Source organism: Lampetra fluviatilis, chromosome 32 (assembly GCF_964198595.1).
Source record: "Lampetra fluviatilis chromosome 32, kcLamFluv1.1, whole genome shotgun sequence".
In the NCBI taxonomy this organism is placed as follows: Eukaryota; Metazoa; Chordata; class Hyperoartia; order Petromyzontiformes; family Petromyzontidae; genus Lampetra; species Lampetra fluviatilis.
In genome coordinates, this window is record NC_136306.1 from 1,026,332 (window position 1) to 1,043,035 (window position 16,704).

The 16,704-nt window shown below is 48.5% G+C and overlaps 1 protein-coding gene across 7 annotated transcripts in view; it reads left to right on the forward strand.

Moving 5' to 3' along the window:
- Positions 1 to 16,704, forward strand: part of LOC144943612 (semaphorin-3A-like) — a 163,023-nt gene that overhangs the window by 66,157 nt on the left and 80,162 nt on the right. The window contains exon 2 of one of the 7 annotated variants that reach the window (XM_078871224.1): positions 5,814 to 5,960. The exons of 5 other annotated variants lie outside the window; for them this stretch is intronic. The gene's annotated coding sequence lies outside the window, so the exon portion shown is untranslated. Of the gene's footprint in view, positions 1 to 5,813; positions 5,961 to 6,580; positions 6,609 to 16,704 lie in introns of those variants that run through there. One more of the 7 variants, XM_078871225.1, reaches the window with a different exon arrangement.

The window sequence follows — 16,704 nt, forward strand, 5'->3', positions numbered from 1 at the left end:
AAATTAGAATGTCAATGTTGCCGCTGAGAAAGACATTCACCGTGGTGTCTTCGGACGAGGAAGATGGCGGGAAGGTGATTCCCCAGACAGCCCTGGGACCCGGGACCACGGAAAATAATCCCGAGGAGGCGCTTCCGGCGGAGCAGTGGAAGGAAGGCTGCGACTCCACGCTGCGGCCATCAGGAGGAGGACGCCGCATACAAAATGCGTGCCTCGCGGACCTGTTGTCTGCGGCGGCAGCGCTGGTGGTGGAGATGGACGTGGAGGAGCTGGAGGAAGACGTGATTCGAGAAGGGCTAGTGGACAGCCCCGCCGCCGCCATTAGCTGAGCGTGGGAAACGGCGGAGCCCCAGTCCATGTGAGCGGCCGCCATTTTATCGGTTTGGTGGGAAAGAGCTCCCGTCAAATTTGACTCGCCGCCAACTTCGTGCGCGGAGATGCCCACCCTCAAGAAGCGGTTGCTGTTTGTATGAAAGCAGCTGCCGGGGCAATTGGGCTGCCTTTCAAAGGCGGTTTGCTGCTACATGTGCGCTCGCGGGATGGACTGATGTTGAGGCGCTGTGAGCACTGCCTACGACTTTGGATGACGACGCCTTGGCGGCATTTTATGCGATTCCCCCGACGGACAGGACGACGTTACAGGCATATGCCAGATGGCAGCTATCTTCGATCCACCATCCAATGTGCGACAAAAAATTGCAATGCGAAGACGGGGGAAGGCCGAGACGCCCCTCGCCTTCCATAGCACGTTGATGTCGCTGGCCCAAGCCGTACACCCCAAGATTGAGCAAGCGGGGTTGGACTCCCTGGTGTTGGAGAGGTTGTTGGCGTTGGCGCGGGAAATGACCATTTTTCTGCCCACCATGGAGGAGGACGACCTGACTTCGATTAAGGTGGCTCCATGCATACAGGCACATTGTAATTTGCGATGGCGAGTAGGGGTGGCCGCTTGTGTAGGACAGTTGGGGGAAGTGGAAGAGCCTGAGGATAAGGAGCCCCCTCAAATTTGTGCATTACTGGCTGGGAGTCCACGGGGGAAAGTCGACGCGGGACGTTGACAGGAGCGGGAACTGCAAGGGAGAACTGTCACTCCACCATGGAGGGCTCTCGTCACCTGTTTCAAGTGTGGCCTGCGGGGCTACATTTCCAAGGGATGCCGTACCGAGCAGGGACAGTTCTCCGCACTAGCGCCATCTTCCACTCCGTCGACCTCCGCTCCTCCGAGCCCAAAGGAATCCAGCACTTGACAACCGCGGAACCACCCGTTGAGCCGTATAAAAGCCATCAAATGAGGGAGGAAGGACTGACACCCGCTTCTTCTTCCCCCCATCTTCTTTCCGGGAGGGGCCGTGCCCATTAGGCCATCTTCAAGTCGTCCCCGAGGTCCCCAGGGAACCTGCCCTTGTCCCACCTGGGGGACCGGCGACGAGGACCCGTTCAAAAACTGTACGTTTTAAATAACCGCCCCAGTCCTATTTATTCTGCCACCGTCTGGCAAGTGGTCACAGACACGAACCGGGCTGTGTTTGCTGGTTGAACTGGGACCTTCCTGTGTTCGTGGGCTGTGGCGTGCCAGTGGTCGTCGGGTATTGTATATAATCTGGGGGTTGGGTTTATTATGGTGCATTCACAAATGTTTTGTTGTTGTTGTGTTGACTCGCGGGGGGGGGGGGGGTGGGGGGTTAATGGTTGTTTTTGTTGCGATTGTTGTCATCGGGATTGTTGTTGGTTGATGGTGGGTCGTCCCGCTGCACGAGGTATGGAGGTAAGACGGGACGGCTGTTTTTTTTAAGGGGGGGGGGGGGGGTGATGTAGTGACAGAGAATGGGTCACTACGGCGTGTAGCGCTGGTTACTGACAGAGAAAGGGAATGTGGGCATAACGGCCGACCTCCCGGCAGAGCAGGGTGTGGCAGCCGTTCTGCCAGCAGAGCATGCAATGCCACGGAGTGGGTCACTAGGGTGCGTGGCGCTGGCTGTGGGCAGAAGGGGGCATATGAGGACGTGGCACCCCGGCTGGCTGGTGGAGCACGTGATAGGCCGGGGTAAAGTATGTGGGGCAAACGTGACCGAGGGGACAAGTGAGGTATAGCCCAGAACCTTCTGGTGGGTTCCAGAAGGGGGCATAGCCAAGAGCAGAGCCAGGCAGGGGACATGTGATAGGTGGCCCAGAACCTTCTGGTAGGTTCCAGAAGGGGGCATGGCCGAGGGCAAAGCCAGGCCACACTGGGGGGCATAAAAGGGAAGTCCCGAGGCTGGATAAGGGCTGTCTGTCGGTGGATTGAAACCCAAGGTGCAACGTCTTCGTCTTCGGCGTCGTAGGTCAGACAGCATGCCGGCTGTTCTGACCCATTTATAGTTACCCCGTGTGTGAACAGTGTCCAAAGGTTTAGTATAAAGGTGTGTTCCCTCCTACTATTAGTGTATCAGAAGTGACTCATTTACACATTCATTCCGTTGTTGCTCTGGAATGTTCCAATGCAATTTTGAACCATTCAGCAAAATATGTAATAAAAAACAATACCGTTTGCCATGTTAGGATTGAAAGTGTTGGGTTGAGTACAGTTTTGGCGTTGAGTACAGTATTAGGTTGATTACAGTGTTGGGTTGAGTACAGTGTTGGGGTTAGGTACAGTATTGAGTACAGTGTTTGGGTTGAGCACAATGTTGTGGTTGAGTGCAGTGTTGGGCTTGAGTACAGTGTGTGGTTGAGTATAGTTTCAAGTGCAGTGTTAGGGTTGAGTACAGTGTTGGGTTAAGTACAGTGTTAGGGTTGAGTACAGTGTTGGGTTGAGCACAGCGTTGGGTTGAGTACAGTGCTGGATTGAGTACAGTGGTGTTGGGTTGACAACAAAGCAACTCAAAGTGTCTCACTGCTCTCTCAGGCACCGGGCTGCTCTCAACTCCATTGGTGGACCCAAGAGAGTTGCGTAGAATCCTCATTCCTATGACAGGCACCAGTATACCCTTGGGGCCTCCACTATTTTACTGCTCGCAAAGTAGTCCTCATCTTATCCATTCGCTTGAGACCCCTGAACCCCAAGGCCTTCTCACTGAGTCTAGGAACTTGTGCACAGTTTGCTTCGAGAAGGTTACGGAGCATTGCTTTCTGTTCCATTCGTTTCATGCCAGGGGAATGTTAAGGTAATCAAGGAATATGCTCTTCAGACACCGAGAATGGTTGAACTGAAGAAAAAATAAGCGCAACCCAACAGTACGGAACAAAACGTAACTATTTTCTGTTTCATAACAACGGGAAAGAATGGTTAAACTTTTATTTGCCGAATGCATTGAACAACGCAACAAGATGAGATTTGCATGTCTACAACAGCCGTCCAGCCTTGCGTAAGAACACCAGCTCCAAAGATTTGAGAAAGTGTGACCGTCCCAATGGGCAGCAGTGAAACAAGGTCACGCAAAGTGCAGACCGGCTTTCAGGGCCTGCACTGCGCGTTCTATTGCGCTGGGTTTTCTCATCATTTTCATATGGAAGCCGTGATTGTCGTTGCTCTAACGATGGCTCACGATTGTGTTCCTCTGCCGGCAGCGGCCGTGCTCGCTGGGGTCCTGTGCAGGCGGACAGCAGCAGCAGCAGAAGCCACCTCGGGTCTATATTTAGTGGGGCTGTGTTCCGGGCCTTTACTTCGCACCCCCACAAATAAGAAGTACAGTTCTGCTGTCCGTGTGAAAACACGGGGCAGAGCGGTCGCGCGAAGGGGGGACAGAAGGACGGTGAAATGCAGCGGTCGTTTTGAATAATTTCTGGTAACCGTGTGTCGTTTTTTTATTGTCAAAACATTTTTTCTGTCATTTTCTTCTTTTTATAATCACCTCAAATACGGGCCACAAATATCGCCGACGTCAACGTCAAATGGAAAAGGGTCTCCGAAGCTGAGCAGGGCTTAATCCCGGGCAGTTGCTGGGTGTGGAATTGGTGCTCCCCACGCCCGCTGCAGTTCTCATCGGCAGTAGGCCCGACGCAGGACAGAGCAGCAGCAGGGGCAGCAGCAGCGTTGATTGCTGGACTCTCTTCCTGCGCTCCCACGTCTTGTGTGCTCAGCGCCGCCTTTCACAAATCGGCGACGTCCGAGGTCGTGGGACCTCCACCGAGCCACGTTTGGGGTTCCACGACCTCGACTCCCGTCCAACAGCGGCGAGGGCGGGGGGTGTGACATACGCGGGGCCCTACTTGCCCATGTATGTGAATACCAATTAAATGTGGTACGTGGTTTCCCCCCCCCCCATCCAGCACCAATTGTTTGTGTGCAACATCGGCGACGTTTCTCACCCTGGCCACGTAAAAATGCACGCTCGGCATCTGCGCAACGCTCGGCCAGGGCAGTTCGTTGTGCGTGTGGGGGTGGGGGGTGAGTTTGTTGCTGTGGGTTTTTTTTGGTTTGAATGAAATGAAAACGGCGTCAGCTCCGGGAGCCGTGGGGGAGGCGGTGCCCAGCGACGCCGACTCTGCCTCTCCACCCATCCGCAAAAAAACCCCAAACGGCACAATACACGCGTACGATCTCCGCTGCCTAACGATTAGGCAACAATAGCAACAGCAGCAACAACAACAACGTCCTCTCTGAAATGTTGGGCAAACAAAAATGCGCTGCGAAGGGTCGAAGCTTAAAGGGGTAAACAGCTGACGCATACCGAGAGGGCGAGCGAATGTTTTGACAGCAGCGTTGCATTTATTTTTCCTGTTCTCTCTTTGTCTCCACCAGGTGCTTCGCAAAAAAAAAATGCACGCACGAATCCCCGTCGAGAGAGATGAATATGTCCGCGTTTTTGTGTGTGTGGTTTTTTTTGGCGTTGAATGCCTGTTGCCAGTGAGCCGCTCCCACACGGACTTTTGCGTGCCGGGGGGCTGAGAGTGGCTGGCCCAGGCTCGGCATTAATCACCGAGAGCAGCCACGGGAACAACACCTGAGACGAACGAGATCACTCCCATCATCATGGGACCTCCTTTGCCAGTACCAAAATATACTATTAGGGGTTTTCCCCTTTTTTCTGGCAACAAAACTGACACCTTTTGCAAGGAATCATGCTTACATTAACCACAATACTTGCAGTCAAATGCAAACAAAAAACAATACTCTGATAATTTATGCATTGTCTTTGTCAGTTTTGTTGCCAGAAAAAAGGGGAAAAACCCTATTCGTATATTTTGGTACTGGCAAAAGAAGTCCCATGGTGTAGCTTGCTCACCCCGAGATCTCATTATTCTGGTAGTGCGTTGTCTTTGAACTGTGCGCCTTTTGGCGTCATCTGGTCGAACACCATATGAGACTAGGCTCTAAAGAAAGTTGTCTCTGGTGTGGACCAATCAGTTTCAAAGACAATGCATAAATGATCAGAGTATTGTTTTTTGTTTGCATTTGACTGCAAGTATTGTGGTTAATGTAAGCATGATTCCTTGCAAAAGGTGTCAGTTTTGTTGCCAGAAAAAAGGGGAAAAACCCTATTGGTATAGAGATCACTCCCGTCGCCTGACGTTGACACACCGCGTCAACCCACACGGCGGTTTACCACGTATTCCTGCACAGGGAAATTGAGTGTTCAGGTCTATACGGCGTACAGCCGTTTTAATACGGGCAATTTGTTTTGTCTATTTGTGTTTCTCCCTTGTGATGGGACTTTGTAGCATGCACCTTGAGATTTAGAAGGGCACGGGGTGATCTATAAGGTCTGAATTTGTCTGTCATAAGGTAGGGCACTGATAGGGGGGTGACAGGTATGTGTTGGTCTATACACAATGCTACTATGAAACGCCACTTAAATTGACAATCGGTGTGTGTGTGGGGGTGTGCTCAAAAGGCATAGTCAAGGCGCCGTACTCCCAAGTTCAAGTGAACGTTGGAAGGCGCTCTCCTGTCGTCCCGGTGCTGAGCCATGCTGCCTTGCCATAACACGTTGCAGCCTCGCCAGGCCACGCTCACTTCTTAACTATCTCAGCCTCACCAGGTGAGGCTCACTTCTTAACTCTCTCAGCCTCACCAGGTGAGGCTCACTTCTTAACTCTCTCAGCCTCACCAGGTGAGGCTCACTTCTTAACTTTCTCAGCCTCACCAGGTGAGGCTCACTTCTTAACTCTCTCAGCCTCACCAGGTGAGGCTCACTTCTTAACTCTCTCAGCTTCACCAGGTGAGGCTCACTTCTTAACTTTCTCAGCTTCACCAGGTGAGGCTCACTTCTTAACTCTCTCAGCCTCACCAGGTGAGGCTCACTTCTTAACTTTCTCAGCCTCACCAGGTGAGGCTCACTTCTTAACTCTCTCAGCCTCACCAGGTGAGGCTCACTTCTTAACTCTCTCAGCCTCACCAGGTGAGGCTCACTTCTTAACTTTCTCAGCCTCACCAGGTGAGGCTCACTTCTTAACTTTCTCAGCCTCACCAGGTGAGGCTCACTTCTTAACTCTCTCAGCCTCACCAGGTGAGGCTCACTTCTTAACTCTCTCAGCCTCACCAGGTGAGGCTCACTTCTTAACTTTCTCAGCCTCACCAGGTGAGGCTCACTTCTTAACTCTCTCAGCCTCACCAGGTGAGGCTCACTTCTTGACTCTATCAGCCTCACCAGGTGAGGCTCACTTCTTAACTCTCTCAGCCTCACCAGGTGAGGCTCACTTCTTTACTTTTTCAATTATTTCACGGCTGGGAGTCTGCAGTTCATCCCGGTCGTGTTCTTGGTTGTCATAATATGAATAAAGGGTAAAGGTTCTGCCCTGCAATTGCTGGCTCACGCCACAGCTGGTAGAAGGACCTCCACTAGAGAAAGCTCTAGAGAGAGCCCCTCGAGAGAGCGAATTTGGCCTACTCTTCCACACGCTACCCTAAAAAACGCACCCTGCCAATCAACTGCTTTATGAATATTGGTGGCTGGCTGTATAGTTGTTGTTGTTGTTGTTGTTTTTTTTCAACAAAACACCATGAGCATTACTCTTGGTGAGATGTTAACTCCCTCGTCTGGTATACATGAGGTTGTGGGTTCGATCCTGACCTTGACGCCTGTATATTTGGAGTTTGCATATTTTCCCCGTGGTCGCATGGATTTTTCTCCGAGTCCTCCGGTTTTTACCTCCAGATTTAGAATCACGCATTTAGAGTATTGGGCTGTTATACATTTCCACGTGATAAGACATTTCGTTGAGCTGGCATTTGTGGTCCAGGTCGCTTCTGAAAAAGAGCTATGTAGCTCAGTAGGCCTTACCTGGTAAAATAATAATAATAGTAATTAAATATATACAGTGTGTTAATGCTGCGCATTTTTACTTTAGAATGTTACATTTTTCCAATCAATGTACAGAGGACAAATACACAATCACCGTTTCAGGGGCCAGCAACGGATAAGAAGCAATGGCCCGGGCCTCAAGCCAATGCCGTGATGATGAATCTCCCTGAACACTGTCATCGGCTGGACAGCTTGGTCACGTGGTTCTCTCTGCATGCACCTCCGATTAGCAAGGCTGGCTATGTACGGCGCTAAAGAAGTTCAACATACATACACGCATCTGTTGAGGAAAACCTCTTTTGCTTTTATTTACCAATTGTCTTCTATTGTTATGGCAGTTCACGGTGAGATCATAGAACCCATTGAATGCGGCGAGGTGCTGGCCCCGGTACTCTGACTCGCGTATTACCGAAGTCCTCCGACCCTCCCGCCGACCTCACGAGCGAATGTTCAGCTTGCACGAGTGGCCAGGACAGCTGCTCCGCCCTCCCCTCCTCTGGAGGGCGCTTTGTGGCCGCGCTGACGATGCCTCAAGGCAGGGGGCAGAAAAGGGGCTTGACGTGACAGACAGGAGGGCCCAATTGTCTCCACCATTGCACTCGTGTGTTGAAATTGAGTAACGTGGGGCTGTGAATAGATACAATAAATATGGGGGGGGGGCAGTGCCGGATTCACATCGTGCGGGACCTGTAGCATGTTATTAAAACCCCATAAATATTACAACTGTAAAGTAATTGTATTTTTAAATTTGCTATACAGCCAGATAATACGACAAATCGCTAACTTTCATCAAAGTTGAAGGCAGTATAGTATTATAGTAATAGAGAAAGTGCAGAATCACTGAGCTGGAATTGATAGCTTGAAAGCATTTAGCGCGGGGCCCTAGAAAGTGCGGCGCCCCTAGCTACTACTACATACGTAGCTACTTTTGCTACGAGGATAATCCGGCACTGGGTGAGTGAGTGGGTGAGAGGCCGGGTGAGTGAATGAGTGGTGAGGTAGTGCGTGGGTGGGCTCCTCCATGGAAGTGAGATCACCGAAATGTACGGCACACGGCTCCAGCAGCCGAGATAGCGGGCTGACACAACAGTATTAGCATATCAGAAAGCACAAAAATGCGGTGGGGGTATTGTATAACACGAGATGTGTGATACCGTGTCCTACTTTCGATGTTTGGTCAACTCCTTAACGAGTATTTTTGTGCGTGCGAGCAAACCAGAGCGTCCAATTTAAAATCCGTGTGTACAAGAGGAGGTACCGTTAAAATTCCGTGCAAAACGATCGGCAAAAATGTTTTTACCGTACAGGTTATCCCTCGATTTACGAAAGGGATGTGTTCTTCAACATGCACCCGTAAAACGAAATCTCATAAATTGATTTCATACTAAAAGTTAGGGATGTGTTTCGGACAGTTAATCCAACTATGCACCGAACCTAAAAATATACACCTGACTTTTCACAATACAAATATAATAATAATATAAAACTTCAGACGATTGAACACTAATTGATAAAAAAAAATAATTAATCTTTTCAGGGAACTCGCCAAAAGATGTGCTGTAGGTTGGAATGACTGGACAGGCGTTACTGCTGCAGCGCAGCGACACCGTGACACCGTTGCGCATCCCAATCAGAATCTCTGCTTAGAGTGGAGGAGGAATCAGATGAGCCATGAAGCTCTTTTTCACAGATTTCGTTAACTGAAAAGTGTCTGTAATTTGTCAATTGCGTTCACGCGGAAGTTTGTAAACCGTAAATCGTTTGTAAATCGGGGGATGGCCGTACTGATTTCATCGCGGATACATTCAAAGTGCCCCAGTTTTGGCTTCCCATGCACTTGTTGAACCCGAACGCCACGACGGAACACCTCGGAGGACAAGGCTGGTGCCACCGTGCCGGCGTGATGTTAATCCCCAATAAACACAACAACAGAGCCCAGGAATGTGGACATCGTGTCCCGTGACCACAAGCGGCCAATCGCGAGTCAGCTTCCCTGGCCACAAATGAAGGCGAGATTCCACATCCCTGGCATCTTGAAAAACCTGCTTCCAAGATGCACGGAGTGGCTTTGAAGCCCTGAAAACTAAATCAATGGCATAGCACGAGGAATATGATTACGGTCATTGACATGTGAATGGCTTTGTCATATGTTAGTTAAAGACTGTTCTTTCCCCAACTATGTTCAAATTTAACTCGTGTTTTCAAGGCACCGCGCTTGTAAAGTGTGGCCTCTAAACTGTAATCCAGTCAATATTTATGACCTAATTATCTGAAGAAAGGCCACTGCTGGAAACATTAGCCAACTGCAAGGTATTCTTTCTGCCACTTATATTCCCCATTGCGCTTTCATCGTTGTTAAATGATTGCACTAAATACAACTGACAAAACCTCTCCTGAAGGCCATTCGGTGGCTTCTTATTCATACTGGGTGGTGTACATATTTCTATACACCGTGCCCGTGGCAATCCAATTACATTTAAAACACGTAATTCTCAAAACTAAATTGTGCCAAATGAAGTGACAAAGCACATTTTTACATTATCGTGCTTTTGCGTGCCAAGTCATTGGTGATGGGGGTTAGCCTATTAACAGTCGGGCGCCACGGTGGCGAGATGTTAACTACCTCGCCTGGTATACAGGAGGTATGGGTTTGATCCCGACCCTGACGCCTGTATATTTGGAGTTTGCGTGTTCTCCTCGTGGTCGTGTGGATTTTTCTCGGGGTCTTCCGGTTTTTCCCTCCACGTTCAGAATCGACATCACGCGTCTAGAGCAGCGGCCCCCAACCTTATTGACACCAGGGACCGGTTTCGTGGAAGACAAATTTTCCACGGACCGGGGGAGCGGGGGGGGGTCATCATTGGGTCTTTCCCCCTTTTCAAAGAAGCTCTCCAGCGACGTTTGTTTTTTACTCATTTTGGCTGCTAGGGTTAGAGCTTGTGGGCTTACCAACACTGTGCGCAGTGCAGGAAAGAGGCGCGGACGGAAGTGGTAAAGAATGAAACAATGGGGACGGGCCACGCGCGGACTCACCGCTCACCTGCTGCTGCTGCTGTGCGGCCCGGTTCCTAACAGACCACGGACCGGTACCGGTCTGCGGCCCGGGGGTTGGGCACCCCTGGTTTAGAGTATTTTGCTGCTACAAATTTCCACCTCGTTGAGCTATCATTTGTGGCCAGGTCGCTTCTGAAAAAGTGCCATGCTAGCTCTGGGGCAGCCTTCCCAGATTCCCATTTGGAATCTCAGCGGTGGCGGTTTCATCGCTCTCACACGCCAGCCTCTTCGTGCACCCTCTCCCCTAGCCACCGCCGATGCCACAGGGCAGTGCGACTGATGAAGGTGGCGAGTTTAATTGTCCTTGTGCTTGCGTGCCTTCACGACCAGCTGCTTCTTAAGTCGCCCTCCTTACACCTGGTCTCCGTAGACCACGACCGCTCATGTGTGCACTCATATCCTATGAAAGTTGAATTACGAATTCTAATCAAGGCTGAGGGAAATCTAAATCTATGCAAACCAATGCCACGCACATTGGCGTTTTGCAAACACTGAGGCAGCCACGCAAAACTGTGTTCGCAGTCTTTGTCCAGAATTTTTTTCAGAATCTGAATATTTATTTATACTGCAAAGAATCAGTCGGTCAGATGCTTAATTTATAACCAGGTGAGAGCCCGTGTCAAAAACGGATCTTTTTCGCGTGAATAACAAAACACAAGATGCTGAGGGATGTAGAAAAGGGACTGATTAATATTTATATTTTTAGGAAGCAGCATACGAATGCAATAACTTGTGCACATATTCAACAATCAGAATATTGTTTTTATACTGCAGGATGAATCCGATTAGCTATAAAGCTAATTTCACAGATGGCACGAGTTAAGAACGTTACAGTAAACAATACAACAACATGATAGGAGTACAAAGCACAAGAAAGGTAAACAAATCACCCAAACACATTAAACTATACCATCCCCATTCTACCAGACAAAGCCCACTGAGGTATTAACTTGTTTTTTTAAAGCGACCTGGCCACAAATGATAGTTCAATAAAGTAGCCCATCATGTATTCATTTATAGCAGCAAAATAATCTAAATAGTATAAACGCAACTTTGCAGTCCTCCCATGTTTCCCACCCACGGTTTATCTCCTTGTACTTAACTTGTACCTAAAATATCATGCAATTAATTCTTCACGTCAGAGACGAGGGTAATCACACTTTATGGCTGGTGGACTGTTCTCATTAGTAGCGGTTAGCGCGCTGCGCTTCGAACCTGGCGAACCGAGTTCCATTCACGCTCACGATTATCTGAACCTGTCCTGGGCTCCTCCCCTAGGTCGACTCAGCCTCAAATGAGTACCTGGTGCGGCGTGTAAACATCGCCACTGGGGAGACGAAAGGCGGCCGGGCGTGGTGTTGGCCAACCCACCCCATCGTGCGACGTGCCGGCCTTCATAGGTGCTCGCTGACAGCACTTGTCCCAACAGTCTGTTAAGCCTATAAGGGGGATCTTTGTCTTTGTGTGCGCTGTAAGCTCACTGCAGAAGCTGTACTGGAGTTGGCGTGTCCCTCTTCTATACATATGCTTTACAATCACTAATTGGCCGTTCATTGAAGTGTTTAAAAAAAACAGTTAAATGCAGTGTTTGAATATAATCAACTTGCATTGTCTTTGTACTTTTTGCCTTTTAGCTTTCTCTGGTCTGACACTGGTGAGACAAGCCCATAAAGAAGGCCGTCCTCTGGTGTAGGCCTATCAGTTTCAAAGGCGATGCATATATTATCAGAGCATGTTTGTTTGCATGTTTGCCGCAAGTATGTGTGGTTAATCTCGACCTGATGCCTTGAAAAAGGTATCTACTTAACACCTGTTTTATTGGCAGAAAGGGTGAAGCCTATTCTTCTTATTCATCATCATCAACTTTCGAAAGGCATTATCCATTTGTAATAGATGACCTACATCACGATCGATTATTGATTGTTAGAAGGGAAAAAATAATATGTACAATCGTTTATGCGGAATGTGAGGTGAGGATGAGGTGAGGGAGTTCCTCCTCCTCATGTCCCCGTGTCCTGCATGGGAGGTGCAGGAGGGGCCCTGGCGGCGTTTTAAACGCAACTATTTTTTTTATCTTACCAGGCAACATGCCCACTGACCTGTGCAGCTCTTGCTCTGAAGCGATCTGGCCATCACACATGGAAGCTCGACCAATGTGGCTTCATCATCGCGTGGCAATTCATGCAGCCAAGTACAGCAAGGTCTCAAGAGCACGTGGGCTCAGAGGACGCGGACCCGCTCACACGTAACCACCGGCGCGTGACGTGCGATACACACTGCACGTGGGGTCCCACTGTGATGTCACGCAGTGGACGCTCCTGCATCCCAGTGGTAGTGCTGGAGATGTAATGACTTATTCACCCGCGAGTACTTACACTGGGAAGCCAGACTGAGCCCCGAAGATTAGGATCCTGCATTGAGATGTGTGGCCAATACCAAGTGACATTGTACACCGTTTTGACTTCAATATGTACATCTGCAGCGAATGTTGAATGAGGTGTATTTTCCATGGTAAATACATTAGCAATTAACATCACCTTATAGTATCAGCTTATTGGCCTACATTTTTGCACAGAACGACATGCAAATGAGAACACTTTTTTGTTACCCTGCAATTTGTGTCGTTGCCGAGCTGAGTCATGAATAAATTGGAACTAAAACTATAAATATCCGAAGATTTAAGACTAAAAGCATCGTAAGAATAAACTCCGCACGGGGTTTGCATAATTCACGGTGCCAGGAAGATTGTGCGAGACAGCGCCCTAAACAACCTCCGACGCGATTCGCAGTCTCACAATTATTGGGGTGCGCTCGTCAATCGGAGCGGACCCGCCAACTCGAGGCGAGGGAATGGCGCGTGATTCCCAACACCGCGTGGCCCTGTAAGTGATTATCGACGACTCGTCTGAGTCTCGCGCCTCGTGAGCACGCCCCATCGGTGGGCTCCGTCGGAGTTGTCGCTGCCAGTGGCTTACGCCCTCATTATCAGGAGGGGCACACAGGGAATACTGCTTGGATATGGATATGCCACTAATTTTGGTGGAGGACTAACTCGGGGCTTTTTAATGACCCCCGAGTGACATGTGCACTAAAAGTATGCCCCTCAACCACAGACGGCTAATTTTAATATTGTGTGGATTTTTTTCTCTGGTGGGATTTGTGATTCCGAAAAGAGTTTCTTATTAATCAAGTGGCTGTTGTTATGACGAGTTACCACGTTAATTTGTAAACACGTACTGTTACAACATTTGCTACATTTACCTCGACTCCCCATATTTTTTTTATCGAGCAGGTTATTAATTCATAAACCCCCGTAGAATTGTCACCTCATGTGAGGGTGACCGTGCCATAGATAGCCTTTGCAATTTTAGCAATTATACGTGAATATTTCACCAAGTCTTTTGCAAGTAAATTTTACCTTTTGCGGGATGCACTTGCTCGAGTGTGGGCGTCTGCTCAATCAAAGAGAAGCTGCTGTGATTCAACTCTCGTCCCACAGACTTCAAAAATATCTCGCTGCACACAAGCACGCGTAGTGTAGTCCCACGCTGATCCGTCGTCAATTTTAGATCATGGAATTGCAAAATCATTGCTGCTATGAGCATGTCATGTTAAATTGTTAATTCCCCTAGCTGAGGGCAGAACATTTCTCCTTTTATATCTTAATGGGGGCGAGGAACACGGCGTGTTGAAGGAACTGTGCTTGTCATGATTTGTGCAAGTTATAAAAAAACACTTGGGTGTAAGGTTTCTGCAGGCCTGATTTAAAATTCACGTTTAAAACTTTATTTCGGGTCTGGACTGGGTTCACGCACACAGTGCCACGGTGTCGACATGTTATCTGCATCGCCTCGCCTCGTATGCAGGAGGTCGTGGGGTCGATCCCGACCCTGATGCCTGCTGTATATTTGAAGTTTGCATGTTCTCTTTCCCCTTGATCGCGTGTATTTTTCTCCTGGTCCTCCGTTTTTCCCCTCCACATTTAGAATAAACACGTGCTAAGAGTGTTTGGCTGCTATAAATGTCCACACGATAAGCCCCTTCGTTAAGCTATCATTTGTGATGGCCAGGTCGCTTCTCAGTGGGCCTTCTACCTGGTGGAAAGTGAAGGTATGTCACGAAGTATTTGGCTTTAAAATCAACGAACCCTTTGAAGGAAAAGGGATTTTATCGCAGACGATGTTGAATCGCCGACAGAGTATTGCCCACTTAGCGGCGTGGCGCAACTGCCCGTGATTTCAAGTGCGACGTTTGAATCTGTATAATAATAGGTTTTATACCCTTTCTGGCAATAAAATAGAAACCTTTCGCAAGGAATCACGTCCGCATTAACTTCACATACTTGTGGTGAACATGAAAAAAACACTTGCTCTGGTAATATAAGCATTGTCTTTGAAACTGATTGGTCTCCACCAGATGACAGCCTTCTTTAGGGCCCAGTCTCCACCAGTGTTAGACCAGAGAACGCCTTTTGGCTTTCTCTGGTCTGATACCGCACGCCGCGTCGTCAGATCCTAGCGGAGCGGGGAGAGCCGCGCGACGTGTGACGGTCCACAGCGTCGCTCGCGCCTTCGACAGTTGACGCCGGGAAGGCGCCGCAGCGGCGGCTTTACCTCGACGAAGTGCACGTTTGCATTCGTACTAAATGACACGACTCTTATCGTATGACCTTTACTCTGCGGGTTTTTTTTGTCGCTGATTGTGTTCGATTTCTCTCCAAAATGCCACCAAAGCGTAGGGCATTACGATTAAGGAAGTATTATTTTCTTCCCAAATTATATTTCCTGTTCATGATTAATGTAACAGATGTGGTTTTTGTGTCTTTTTTTGATGTGATTAGATGTTTTGGTACCTTTTTAAATATGCGCTAGTGTTAGACTGAGGGGTTAAGGCGATAGAGTGTTTGTGTTTACCTTGATTGCAAGCTATATTTCTTCTGGTATTTTTTATTTATATATATTTTCCACAACTCTATTTTTTTTTTCATGTCATAAAATAAACTCCGAGCTGTTATTACATGAAGTCCCATGGGATAGAGGAAGATTTTTTTCACTCAATTAAAATTAGTTTGCTACAGAAATACTAATTAATCTTATTGCTGATGCTCTCTGGAGTTCACGTACATTGAACGAGGGTATCGATTCTCGAGACAATCATGACATTCATGGCGTGTGTAGTGTATAAAGGTAAAGGTGCAGCCCTGGCATTGTTCGTTGCTCTTCTGCTGGCTGAAGAGCTCTAGAGGATATTTGGCCTACACTTCCATCCTGGCCAGATGTATTGAAACAGGTGGGAGGAGCCACACTTTAATCCACGACACACGACATACCAATCAACTAACTGTGGTCTATACATTTTAGACTGCTGGGTGGACAGAGGCAGAGGGATTTATTTGGAAGCCTGCATCGTTGTTTAACTTGCCACGCCGTTTAGACTTCCAGTATGGTGACCAACACACCACGGCGGAATCCCGATAAATATAGTGAATAATGTTTTGTCACATGATTATGGAAACAGCTTCCTGCTTTTCCGTATTATCATTATTATTATTATATTCTCAATTATATTGCTATTATATTGTCATAAAATGGGGTTAACATTTTTTAAACGCATTGTAAGCACAGCAGGTATTGTGAAGCTGCTTTGCATATTTGCTGCCGACGACAACTAATTTGCTAATGTAAAGAAGTAAAGTTTCCTTCAATGCAAATATGTTGCTAATGCCCCCTTTTGTGTTTACGGTTAGTTTTAAGTTCGAATGGAATGAGGTTGGATGGAATGCGTGGGACAAACCAAATGCGGCATCAGGACGGTGGCACTAACAGTTGAGCCGGGGGCGAGTCAACATCAAAGCTTGAAGCAGAGTTCATCATTTCGAGGCTCGCTCCTCCCATTTGAAAACAATAGAATAAAAACCGAGAGAGCCGTTTTAACCAGAATGCGTCACCTTCGGTTGTACATTTCTGGCGGCTCAAAATGTAGCCGGGTAGACGCCGCGTTCGATGAATGTGGCCCGGGTCGGTCGCCACGGGGAAAAAATAAGGAACTTTAAAAATGTCAGATTCAACGTTTGTATTTATTTAGGCCACGGAAGAGGCCACTTGAAAAACAAAGGGAGGTGCCCCCCCCCCAAAAGAACAGGGATAGATGTTGTAAGAGGGGGAGAAGTGGGCACGCACGAAGCCTGTCCGAGAACACAAAAGGGACATCGCGTGGAGAAACGCCGACAAAGGGCAGCCCACGCCTCGTGGAAGTTGACACAATCCGTCAAGCGGCGATTGAAGATGCCGGAGAAATATCTGTCAGGAGTGGGAACGGTCGATTTTTCTCTTCCTTTCTACCATCCGCCCACACGTGCGCGCAGGGTGGTGCCCTGGACACAGATAATGAGAGAGACGACGCCTCCTGCCTTTGTTCCTGGCCGCTT